This window comes from Oncorhynchus clarkii, chromosome 5 (assembly GCF_045791955.1).
Source record: "Oncorhynchus clarkii lewisi isolate Uvic-CL-2024 chromosome 5, UVic_Ocla_1.0, whole genome shotgun sequence".
NCBI classification, from domain to species: Eukaryota; Metazoa; Chordata; class Actinopteri; order Salmoniformes; family Salmonidae; genus Oncorhynchus; species Oncorhynchus clarkii.
The window spans coordinates 7,855,104-7,867,949 of record NC_092151.1 but is presented as its reverse complement, the minus strand read 5'-3'; the positions used below and the strand labels follow the sequence as shown (position 1 = coordinate 7,867,949).

General features: G+C 50.7%; 1 protein-coding gene across 1 annotated transcript in view; it reads right to left on the bottom strand.

The window, feature by feature from the left end:
• Positions 1-12,846, bottom strand: part of LOC139408286 (MAPK associated protein 1) — a 174,192-nt gene that overhangs the window by 99,674 nt on the left and 61,672 nt on the right. The gene's annotated exons all lie outside the window — the stretch shown is intronic.

Sequence of the window (12,846 nt, the reverse complement as noted above, 5' to 3'; positions counted from 1 at the left end):
CATCTCAGCACCTAGAGCTCTCCACTGTCTCCAGCCTTCATCAGATCCATTATCATAGTGGCCCAGGGCTCTTCCCTAGGGACAAGAACTGATTTAGGTGGGGGTGGGGGGGGGGTTCAAAGGTCATGTCATTTCTACAGAAAGGAGGGGTGAGTGTACCCCCTATTATCCTTGATCTGTACCTCTTCTCTCCTTCTCATCTCCTCTCATCCCTTCCTCTTCACTGTGTGTGGCAGGGCCCTCCAGGGGACTAAAGGCTCATTGCTATGCCACTCATGTCCCACCTCAACCTCCCAACTGTCCACATTGGGCTTTGTGCTGGCTGGGTGTTTTGTTGTTGTTTTGTTACACCCCCCCCCCCCACTCTCTCTCTTATTATGCATTCTTTCTCTGTCCCCCCCCCCCCCCCCCCTCCCCTCCAAACAGTATCCACTTTCAGACTGGCTATCTAATAAATCCTGATGTTGTGCCACGGACCGAGGAGTTGCATTCTTCCACGGGTGATTGTGTGAACCGTGGAGACTATTCAAGAAGTTGGCGTCAAATAAACCAGGGGAGAAATCTTAGTGTTGTGATGATGAGACGCTGGCGATCGATAGGGGAACACATTAGACCAGATATAACAGACAGATGACGATCCAAAGAAACTATTTTCTGTTCAAATCAAGGGTTGGGGTCAATTCCATTTTAAATTCAGTGAATTCAGCAAGTAAACCCGAAATGACAATATTCCTCAATCTTTTGGACTTTCAGTTTCTGCGCTGACCCCAACCCTGACTCAAATACATCCACTAGTTCATATTGTTATTATATTGTCATTTTTGTGTTTGTATTTTCGTAAATTATGTTGGTGTATTTTTGTTTGAGTGGTCACTACTTCCCACAAGTCTAAAAGCATTGAATTGCTGGAAGCATAGGCTAGGGCAGGGCTCCCCAACCTTTTCTACCAAAAGAGCAAATAAACATTTTAAATGAAACTTTTTGCGAGCTGCAATTCTATTTAAAATAGGCATATACTTCTCTACCCTGCAACTCTTTCCCGAGGCCTTGGTGTACAAGAGACATGTTTTCTTTTACTATACCTTCTCGAATAATGGACAATAAAAAAAACTAAGAGGCCGCATAGAATTATATTTGACTCTCAATATTACAATTATTCATAGAGAAACAACTAAAATGTATGTTCTGAGTCCATGTCAATGCCTAAATCACATCAGAAGACCGATTTTGGAGGTCATATTTTTGTGGGGTGTATTTAGAAAGAGGAACGTGTCGGTCTACGGCATGGCATGGCAGAATTTGCAAAAACAATGGCCACTTAATCCATACAAATATTCATGATGATTTTCTGTCAGGTAAGTCTACTTTGAAGTTAATATTTAATTGAGAAGGTTTCGGGGAAAGTCTTTGTCTACCCATAAGATGGTCATCATTACTAGCATCGATAGAAAAATGTGCACCGCAAATAGACAAACAGCAATATTGTTACATTTGGCTTTATAAGCCAATAGTGGCTAAGCAGGGGTAGGATTATGTCAATGTGGCTTCTGATTGGATAGAAGGCGGGAGCTATATGTTTATGACAGTTTGCGATGGAACACATAAAAAAAAATGCATGTACTTTCAGAATTGCTTGGTGAGATACTCATAGGGGAGCTGAGAGCTATGGGTAGTCCCCTGGGCTAGAGGGAGATCTATCTGTGAGAAACCCCTGGGCTAGAGGGAGATCTACCTGTGAGAAACCCCTGGGCTAGAGGGAGATCTACCTGTGAGAAACCCCTGGGCTAGAGGGAGATCTACCTGTGAGAAACCCCTGAGCTAGAGGGAGATGTACCTGTGAGAAACCCCTGGGCTAGAGGGAGATCTACCTGTGAGAAACCCCTGGGCTAGAGGGAGATCTACCTGTGAGAAACCCCTGGTCTAGAGGGAGATCTACCTGTGAGAAACCCCTGGGTTAGAGGGAGATCTACCTGTGAGAAACCCCTGGTCTAGAGGGAGATCTACCAGTTAGAAACCCCTGGGTTAGAGGGAGATCTACCTGATGGAAACCCCTGGGCAAGAGGGAGATCTACCTGTTAGAAACCCCTGGGTTAGAGGGAGATCTACCTGTTAGAAACCCATGGGTTAGAGGGAGATCTACCTGTTAGAAACCCCTGGGTTAGAGGGAGATCTACCTGTTAGAAACCCATGGGTTAGAGGGAGATCTACCTGTTAGAAACCCCTGGGTTAGAGGGAGATCTACCTGTTAGAAACCCCTGGGTTAGAGGGAGATCTACCTGTTAGAAAGCCCTGGGTTAGAGGGAGATCTACCTGTTAGAAACTCCTGGGTTAGAGGGAGATCTACCTGTTAGAAACCCCTGGGTTAGAGGGAGATTACCTGTTAGAAATCCATGGGCTAGAGGGAGATCTACCTGATGGAATCACCTGAGCTAGAGAGAGATCTACCTGTTAGAAACCCCTGGGCTAGAGGGAGATCTACCTGATGGAAAACCCTGGGCTAGAGGGAGATCTACCTGATGGAAACCCCTGGGTTAGAGGGAGATCTACCTGATGGAAACCCCTGAGCTAGAGGGAGATCTACCTGTTAGAAACCCCTGGGTTAGAGGGAGATTACCTGTTAGAAACCCCTGGGTTAGAGGGAGATCTACCTGTTAGAAATACCTGGGTTAGAGGGAGATCTACCCGTTAGAAACCCCTGGGATAGAGGGAGATCTATCTGTGAGAAACACCTGGGTTAGAGGGAGATCTACCTGATGGAAACCCCTGAGCTAGAGGGAGATCTACCTGTGAGAAACCCCTGGGCTAGAGGGAGATCTACCTGTGAGAAACCCCTGAGCTAGAGGGAGATCTACCTGTGAGAAACCCCTGGGCTAGCGGGAGATCTACCTGTGAGAAACCCCTGGGCTAGAGGGAGATCTACCTGTGAGAAACCCCTGGTCTAGAGGGAGATCTACCTGTGAGAAACCCCTGGTCTAGAGGGAGATCTACCTGTGAGAAACCCCTGGGTTAGAGGGAGATCTACCTGTGAGAAACCCCTGGTCTAGAGGGAGATCTACCTGTTAGAAAACCCTGGGTTAGAGGGAGATCTACCGGATGGAAACCCCTGGGCAAGAGGGAGATCTGCCTGTGAGAAACCCCTGGGTTAGAGGGAGATCTACCTGTGAGAAACCCCTGAGCTAGAGGGAGATCTACCTGTGAGAAACCCCTGGGCTAGAGGGAGATCTACCTGTGAGAAACCCCTGGGCTAGAGGGAGATCTACCTGTGAGAAACCCCTGGTCTAAAGGGAGATCTACCTGTGAGAAACCCCTGGGTTAGAGGGAGATCTACCTGTGAGAAACCCCTGGTCTAGAGGGAGATCAACCTGTTAGAAACCCCTGGGTTAGAGGGAGATCTACCGGATGGAAACCCCTGGGCAAGAGGGAGATCTACCTGTTAGAAACCCCTGGGCTAGAGGGAGATATACCTGTTAGAAACCCCTGGGTTAGAGGGAGATCTACATGTTAGAAACCCCTGGGTTAGAGGGAGATCTACCTGTTAGAAACCCCTGGGTTAGAGGGAGATCTACCTGTGAGAAACCCCTGGTCTAGAGGGAGATCTACCTGTTAGAAAACCCTGGGTTAGAGGGAGATCTACCGGATGGAAACCCCTGGGCAAGAGGGAGATCTGCCTGTGAGAAACCCCTGGGTTAGAGGGAGATCTACCTGTGAGAAACCCCTGAGCTAGAGGGAGATCTACCTGTGAGAAACCCCTGGGCTAGAGGGAGATCTACCTGTGAGAAACCCCTGGGCTAGAGGGAGATCTACCTGTGAGAAACCCCTGGTCTAAAGGGAGATCTACCTGTGAGAAACCCCTGGGTTAGAGGGAGATCTACCTGTGAGAAACCCCTGGTCTAGAGGGAGATCAACCTGTTAGAAACCCCTGGGTTAGAGGGAGATCTACCGGATGGAAACCCCTGGGCAAGAGGGAGATCTACCTGTTAGAAACCCCTGGGCTAGAGGGAGATATACCTGTTAGAAACCCCTGGGTTAGAGGGAGATCTACATGTTAGAAACCCCTGGGTTAGAGGGAGATCTACCTGTTAGAAACTCCTGGGTTAGAGGGAGATCTACCTGTTAGAAACCCCTGGGTTAGAGGGAGATCTACCTGTTAGAAACCCCTGGGTTAGAGGGAGATCTACCTGTTAGAAACCCCTGGGTTAGAGGGAGATCTACCTGTTAGAAACCCCTGGGTTAGAGGGAGATCTACCTGTTAGAAACCCCTGGGTTAGAGGGAGATCTACCTGTTAGAAACCCCTGGGTTAGAGGGAGATCTACCTGTTAGAAACCCCTGGGTTAGAGGGAGATCTACCTGTGAGAAACCTCTGGGTTAGAGGGAGATCTACCTGTGAGAAACCCCTGGGTTAGAGGGAGATCTACCTGTTAGAAACCCCTGGGTTAGAGGGAGATCTACCTGTTAGAAACCCCTGGGTTAGAGGGAGATCAACCTGTGAGAAACCCCTGAGCTAGAGGGAGATCTACCTGTGAGAAACTTCTGGGTTAGAGGGAGATCTACCTGTGAGAAACCCCTGGGTTAGAGGGAAATCTACCTGTGAGAAACCCCTGGGCTAGAGGGAGATCTACCTGATGGAAACCCCTGGGCTAGACGGAGATCTACCTGATGGAAACCCCTGGGCTAGAGGGAGATCAACCTGTTAGAAACCCCTGGGCTAGAGGGAGATCTACCTGTTAGAAACCCCTGGGCTAGAGGGAGATCTACCTGATGGAAACCCCTGGGCAAGAGGGAGATCTACCTGTTAGAAACCCCTGGGATAGAGGGAGATCTACCTGTTAGAAACCCCTGGGTTAGAGGGAGATCTACCTGATGGAAACCCCTGGGAAAGAGGGAGATCTACCTGTGAGAAACCCCTGGGCAAGAGGGAGATCTACCTGTGAGAAACCCCTGGGCTAGAGGGAGATATACCTGATGGAAACCCCTGGGCTAGAGGGAGATCTACCTGTGAGAAACCCCTGGGCTAGAGGGAGATCTACCTGATGGAAACCCCTGGGCTAGAGGGAGATCTACCTGTTGGAAACCCCTGGGCTAGAGGGAGATCTACCTGATGGAAACCCCTGGGCTAGAGGGAGATCTACCTGATGGAAACCCCTGGGGTAGAGGGAGATCTACCTGATGGAAACCCCTGGGCTAGAGGGAGATCTACCTGTTAGAAACCCCTGGGCTAGAGGGAGATCTACCTGATGGAAAACCCTGAGCTAGAGGGAGATCTACCTGTGAGAAACACCTGGGCTAGAGGGAGATCTACCTGTGAGAAACCCCTGAGCTAGAGGGAGATCTACCTGTGAGAAACCCCTGGGCTAGAGGGAGATCTAACTGTTAGAAACTCCTGGGTTAGAGGGAGATCTACCTGTTAGAAACCCCTGGGTTAGAGGGAGATCTACCTGTTAGAAACCCCTGGGTTAGAGGGAGATCTACCTGTTAGAAACCCCTGGGTTAGAGGGAGATCTACCTGTGAGAAACCTCTGGGTTAGAGGGAGATCTACCTGATGGAAAACCCTGGGCTAGAGGGAGATCTACCTGATGGAAACCCCTGGGTTGGAGGGAGATCTACCTGATGGAAACCCCTGGGCTAGAGGGAGATCTACCTGTTAGAAACCCCTGGGTTAGAGGGAGATCTACCTGTTAGAAACCCCTGGGTTAGAGGGAGATCTACCTGTTAGAAACCCCTGGGTTAGAGGGAGATCTACCTGTTAGAAACCCCTGGGTTAGAGGGAGATCTACCTGTTAGAAAGTCCTGGGTTAGAGGGAGATCTACCTGTTAGAAACCCCTGGGTTAGAGGGAGATCTACCTGTTAGAAACCCCTGGGTTAGAGGGAGATATACCTGTTAGAAACCCCTGGGTTAGAGGGAGATCTACCTGTGAGAAACCCCTGGGTTAGAGGGAGATCTACCTGTGAGAAACCCCTGGTCTAGAGGGAGATCTACCTGTTAGAAACCCCTGGGTTAGAGGGAGATCTACCTGTGAGAAACCTCTGGGTTAGAGGGAGATCTACCTGTTAGAAACCCCTGGGTTAGAGGGAGATTACATGTTAGAAACCCATGGGTTAGAGGGAGATTACCTGTTAGAAATCCATGGGCTAGAGGGAGATCTACCTGATGGAATCCCCTGGGCTAGAGAGAGATCTACCTGATGGAAACCCCTGGGTTAGAGGGAGATCTACCTGATGGAAACCCCTGGGTTAGAGGGAGATCTACATGATGGAAACCCCTGAGCTAGAGAGAGATCTACCTGTTAGAAACCCCTGGGCTAGAGGGAGATCTACCTGATGGAAAACCCTGGGCTAGAGGGAGATCTACCTGATGGAAACCCCTGGGTTAGAGGGAGATCTACCTGATGGAAACCCCTGAGCTAGAGGGAGATCTACCTGTTAGAAACCCCTGGGTTAGAGGGAGATTACCTGTTAGAAACCCCTGGGTTAGAGGGAGATCTACCTGTTAGAAACACCTGGGTTAGAGGGAGATCTACCTGTTAGAAACCCCTGGGCTAGAGGGAGATCTATCTGTGAGAAACACCTGGGTTAGAGGGAGATCTACCTGATGGAAACCCCTGAGCTAGAGGGAGATCTGCCTGTGAGAAACCCCTGGGCTAGAGGGAGATCTACCTGTGAGAAACCCCTGAGCTAGAGGGAGATCTACCTGTGAGAAACCCCTGGGCTAGAGGGAGATCTACCTGTGAGAAACCCCTGGGCTAGAGGGAGATCTACCTGTGAGAAACCCCTGGTCTAGAGGGAGATCTACCTGTGAGAAACCACTGGTCTAGAGGGAGATCTACCTGTGAGAAACCCCTGGGTTAGAGGGAGATCTACCTGTGAGAAACCCCTGGTCTAGAGGGAGATCTACCTGATGGAAACACCTGGGCAAGAGGGATATCTACCTGTTAGAAACCCCTGGGTTAGAGGGAGATCTACCTGTTAGAACCCCCTGGGTTAGAGGGAGATCTACCTGTTAGAAACCACTGGGTTAGAGGGAGATCTACCTGTGAGAAACCCCTGGGTTAGAGGAAGATCTACCTGTTAGAAACCCCTGGGTTAGAGGGAGATCTACCTGTGAGAAACCCCTGAGCTAGAGGGAGATCTACCTGTTGGAAACCCCTGGGATAGAGGGAGATCTACCTGATGGAATCCCCTGGGCTAGAGAGAGATCTACCTGATGGAAACCCCTGGGATAGAGGGAGATCTACCTGATGGAATCCCCTGGGCTAGAGAGAGATCTACCTGATGGAAACCCCTGGGTTAGAGGGAGATCTACCTGATGGAAACCCCTGGGTTAGAGGGAGATCGACCTGATGGAAACCCCTGGGTTAGAGGGAGATCTACCTGATGGAAACCCCTGGGTTAGAGGGAGATCTACCTGATGGAAACCCCTGAGCTAGAGAGAGATCTACCTGTTAGAAACCCCTGGGCTAGAGGGAGATCTACCTGATGGAAAACCCTGGGCTAGAGGGAGATCTACCTGATGGAAACCCCTGGGTTAGAGGGAGATCTACCTGTGAGAAACCCCTGAGCTAGAGGGAGATCTACCTGTGAGAAACCCCTGGGCTAGAGGGAGATCTACCTGTGAGAAACCCCTGGGCTAGAGGGAGATCTACCTGTGAGAAACCCCTGGTCTAGAGGGAGATCTACCTGTTAGAAACCCCTGGGTTAGAGGGAGATCTACCTGTGAGAAACCTCTGGGTTAGAGGGAGATCTACCTGTTAGAAACCCCTGGGTTAGAGGGAGATTACATGTTAGAAACCCATGGGTTAGAGGGAGATTACCTGTTAGAAATCCATGGGCTAGAGGGAGATCTACCTGATGGAATCCCCTGGGCTAGAGAGAGATCTACCTGATGGAAACCCCTGGGTTAGAGGGAGATCTACCTGATGGAAACCCCTGGGTTAGAGGGAGATCTACATGATGGAAACCCCTGAGCTAGAGAGAGATCTACCTGTTAGAAACCCCTGGGCTAGAGGGAGATCTACCTGATGGAAAACCCTGGGCTAGAGGGAGATCTACCTGATGGAAACCCCTGGGTTAGAGGGAGATCTACCTGATGGAAACCCCTGAGCTAGAGGGAGATCTACCTGTTAGAAACCCCTGGGTTAGAGGGAGATTACCTGTTAGAAACCCCTGGGTTAGAGGGAGATCTACCTGTTAGAAACACCTGGGTTAGAGGGAGATCTACCTGTTAGAAACCCCTGGGCTAGAGGGAGATCTATCTGTGAGAAACACCTGGGTTAGAGGGAGATCTACCTGATGGAAACCCCTGAGCTAGAGGGAGATCTGCCTGTGAGAAACCCCTGGGCTAGAGGGAGATCTACCTGTGAGAAACCCCTGAGCTAGAGGGAGATCTACCTGTGAGAAACCCCTGGGCTAGAGGGAGATCTACCTGTGAGAAACCCCTGGGCTAGAGGGAGATCTACCTGTGAGAAACCCCTGGTCTAGAGGGAGATCTACCTGTGAGAAACCACTGGTCTAGAGGGAGATCTACCTGTGAGAAACCCCTGGGTTAGAGGGAGATCTACCTGTGAGAAACCCCTGGTCTAGAGGGAGATCTACCTGATGGAAACACCTGGGCAAGAGGGATATCTACCTGTTAGAAACCCCTGGGTTAGAGGGAGATCTACCTGTTAGAACCCCCTGGGTTAGAGGGAGATCTACCTGTTAGAAACCACTGGGTTAGAGGGAGATCTACCTGTGAGAAACCCCTGGGTTAGAGGAAGATCTACCTGTTAGAAACCCCTGGGTTAGAGGGAGATCTACCTGTGAGAAACCCCTGAGCTAGAGGGAGATCTACCTGTTGGAAACCCCTGGGATAGAGGGAGATCTACCTGATGGAATCCCCTGGGCTAGAGAGAGATCTACCTGATGGAAACCCCTGGGATAGAGGGAGATCTACCTGATGGAATCCCCTGGGCTAGAGAGAGATCTACCTGATGGAAACCCCTGGGTTAGAGGGAGATCTACCTGATGGAAACCCCTGGGTTAGAGGGAGATCTACCTGATGGAAACCCCTGGGTTAGAGGGAGATCGACCTGATGGAAACCCCTGGGTTAGAGGGAGATCTACCTGATGGAAACCCCTGGGTTAGAGGGAGATCTATCTGATGGAAACCCCTGAGCTAGAGAGAGATCTACCTGTTAGAAACCCCTGGGCTAGAGGGAGATCTACCTGATGGAAAACCCTGGGCTAGAGGGAGATCTACCTGATGGAAACCCCTGGGTTAGAGGGAGATCTACCTGATGGAAACCCCTGAGCTAGAGGGAGATCTACCTGTTAGAAACCCCTGGGTTAGAGGGAGATTACCTGTTAGAAACCCCTGGGTTAGAGGGAGATCTACCTGTTAGAAACACCTGGGTTAGAGGGAGATCTACCTGTTAGAAACCCCTGGGCTAGAGGGAGATCTATCTGTGAGAAACACCTGGGTTAGAGGGAGATCTACCTGATGGAAACCCCTGAGCTAGAGGGAGATCTACCTGTGAGAAACCCCTGGGCTAGAGGGAGATCTACCTGTGAGAAACCCCTGAGCTAGAGGGAGATCTACCTGTGAGAAACCCCTGGGCTAGAGGGAGATCTACCTGTGAGAAACCCCTGGGCTAGAGGGAGATCTACCTGTGAGAAACCCCTGGTCTAGAGGGAGATCTACCTGTGAGAAACCACTGGTCTAGAGGGAGATCTACCTGTTAGAAACCCCTGGGTTAGAGGGAGATCTACCTGATGGAAACACCTGGGCAAGAGGGATATCTACCTGTTAGAAACCCCTGGGTTAGAGGGAGATCTACCTGTTAGAACCCCCTGGGTTAGAGGGAGATCTACCTGTTAGAAACCACTGGGTTAGAGGGAGATCTACCTGTGAGAAACCTCTGGGTTAGAGGGAGATCTACCTGTGAGAAACCCCTGGGTTAGAGGAAGATCTACCTGTTAGAAACCCCTGGGTTAGAGGGAGATCTACCTGTGAGAAACCCCTGAGCTAGAGGGAGATCTACCTGTTAGAAACCCCTGGGATAGAGGGAGATCTACCTGATGGAATCCCCTGGGCTAGAGAGAGATCTACCTGATGGAAACCCCTGGGTTAGAGGGAGATCTACCTGATGGAAACCCCTGGGTTAGAGGGAGATCTACCTGATGGAAACCCCTGGGTTAGAGGGAGATCGACCTGATGGAAACCCCTGAGCTAGAGGGAGATCTACCTGTTAGAAACCCCCTGGGTTAGAGGGAGATCTACCTGTTAGAAACCCCTGGGATAGAGGGAGATCTATCTGTGAGAAACCCCTGGGTTAGAGGGAGATCTACCTGATGGAAACCCCTGAGCTAGAGGGAGATCTACCTGTGAGAAACCCCTGGGTTAGAGGGAGATCTACCTGTGAGAAACCCCTGAGCTAGAGGGAGATCTACCTGTGAGAAACCCCTGGGCTAGAGGGAGATCTACCTGTGAGAAACTCCTGGGCTAGAGGGAGATCTACCTGTGAGAAACCCCTGGTCTAGAGGGAGATCTACCTGTGAGAAACTCCTGGGTTAGAGGGAGATCTACCTGTGAGAAACCCCTGGTCTAGAGGGAGATCTACCTGTTAGAAACCCCTGGGAAAGAGGGAGATCTACCTGTGAGAAACCCCTGGGCAAGAGGGAGATCTAACTGTTAGAAACCCCTGGGCTAGAGGGAGATCTACCTGTTAGAAACCCCTGGGTTAGAGGGAGATCTACCTGTTAGAAACCCCTGGGTTAGAGGGAGATATACCTGTTAGAAACCCATGGGTTAGAGGGAGATCTACCTGTGAGAAACCCCTGGGTTAGAGGGAGATCTACCTGTGAGAAACCCCTGGTCTAGAGGGAGATCTACCTGTTAGAAACCCCTGGGTTAGAGGGAGATCTACCGGATGGAAACCCCTGGGCAAGAGGGAGATCTACCTGTGAGAAACCCCTGGGTTAGAGGGAGATCTACCTGTGAGAAACACCTGAGCTAGAGGGAGATCTACCTGTGAGAAACCCCTGGGCTAGAGGGAGATCTACCTGTGAGAAACCCCTGGGCTAGAGGGAGATCTACCTGTGAGAAACCCCTGGTCTAGAGGGAGATCTACCTGTGAGAAACCCCTGGGTTAGAGGGAGATCTACCTGTGAGAAACCCCTGGTCTAGAGGGAGATCAACCTGTTAGAAACCCCTGGGTTAGAGGGAGATCTACCGGATGGAAACCCCTGGGCAAGAGGGAGATCTACCTGTTAGAAACCCCTGGGCAAGAGGGAGATATACCTGTTAGAAACCCCTGGGTTAGAGGGAGATCTACATGTTAGAAACCCCTGGGTTAGAGGGAGATCTACCTGTTAGAAACCCCTGGGTTAGAGGGAGATCTACCTGTTAGAAACCCCTGGGTTAGAGGGAGATCTACCTGTTAGAAACCCCTGGGTTAGAGGGAGATCTACCTGTTAGAAACCCCTGGGTTAGAGGGAGATCTACCTGTGAGAAACCTCTGGGTTAGAGGGAGATCTACCTGTGAGAAACCCCTGGGTTAGAGGGAGATCTACCTGTTAGAAACCCCTGGGTTAGAGGGAGATCTACCTGTGAGAAACCCCTGAGCTAGAGGGAGATCTACCTGATGGAAACCCCTGGGCTAGAGGGAGATCAACCTGTTAGAAACCCCTGGGCTAGAGGGAGATCTACCTGATGGAAACCCCTGGGCAAGAGGGAGATCTACCTGTTAGAAACCCCTGGGCTAGAGGGAGATCTACCTGTTAGAAACCCCTGGGTTAGAGGGAGATCTACCTGATGGAAACCCCTGGGAAAGAGGGAGATCTACCTGTGAGAAACCCCTGGGCAAGAGGGAGATCTACCTGTGAGAAACCCCTGGGCTAGAGGGAGATCTACCTGATGGAAACCCCTGGGCTAGAGGGAGATCTACCTGTTGCAAACCCCTGGGCTAGAGGGAGATCTACCTGATGGAAACCCCTGGGCTAGAGGGAGATCTACCTGATGGAAACCCCTGGGGTAGAGGGAGATCTACCTGTTAGAAACCCCTGGGCTAGAGGCAGATCTACCTGTTAGAAACCCCTGGGCTAGAGGGAGATCTACCTGTGAGAAACCCCTGGGCTAGAGGGAGATCTACCTGTGAGAAACCCCTGGTCTAGAGGGAGATCTACCTGTGAGAAACCCCTGGGTTAGAGGGAGATCTACCTGTGAGAAACCCCTGGGCTAGAGGGAGATCTACCTGTGAGAAACCCCTGGTCTAGAGGGAGATCTACCTGTGAGAAACCCCTGGGTTAGAGGGAGATATACCTGTGAGAAACCCCTGGTCTAGAGGGAGATCAACCTGTTAGAAACCCCTGGGTTAGAGGGAGATCTACCGGATGGAAACCCCTGGGTTAGAGGGAGATCTACCTGTTAGAAACCCTTGGGTTAGAGGGAGATCTACCTGTTAGAAACCCCTGGGTTAGAGGGAGATCTACCTGTTAGAAACCCCTGGGTTAGAGGGATATCTACCTGTTAGAAACCCCTGGGTTAGAGGGAGATCTACCTGTGAGAAACCTCTGGGTTAGAGGGAGATCTACCTGTTAGAAACCCCTGGGTTAGAGGGAGATATACCTGTTAGAAACCCCTGGGTTAGAGGGAGATCTACCTGTGAGAAACCCCTGGGTTAGAGGGAGATCTACCTGTGAGAAACCCCTGGTCTAGAGGGAGATCTACCTGTTAGAAACCCCTGGGTTAGAGGGAGATCTACCGGATGGAAACCCCTGGGCAAGAGGGAGATCTACCTGTGAGAAACCCCTGGGTTAGAGGGAGATCTACCTGTGAGAAACCCCTGAGCTAGAGGGAGATCTACCTGT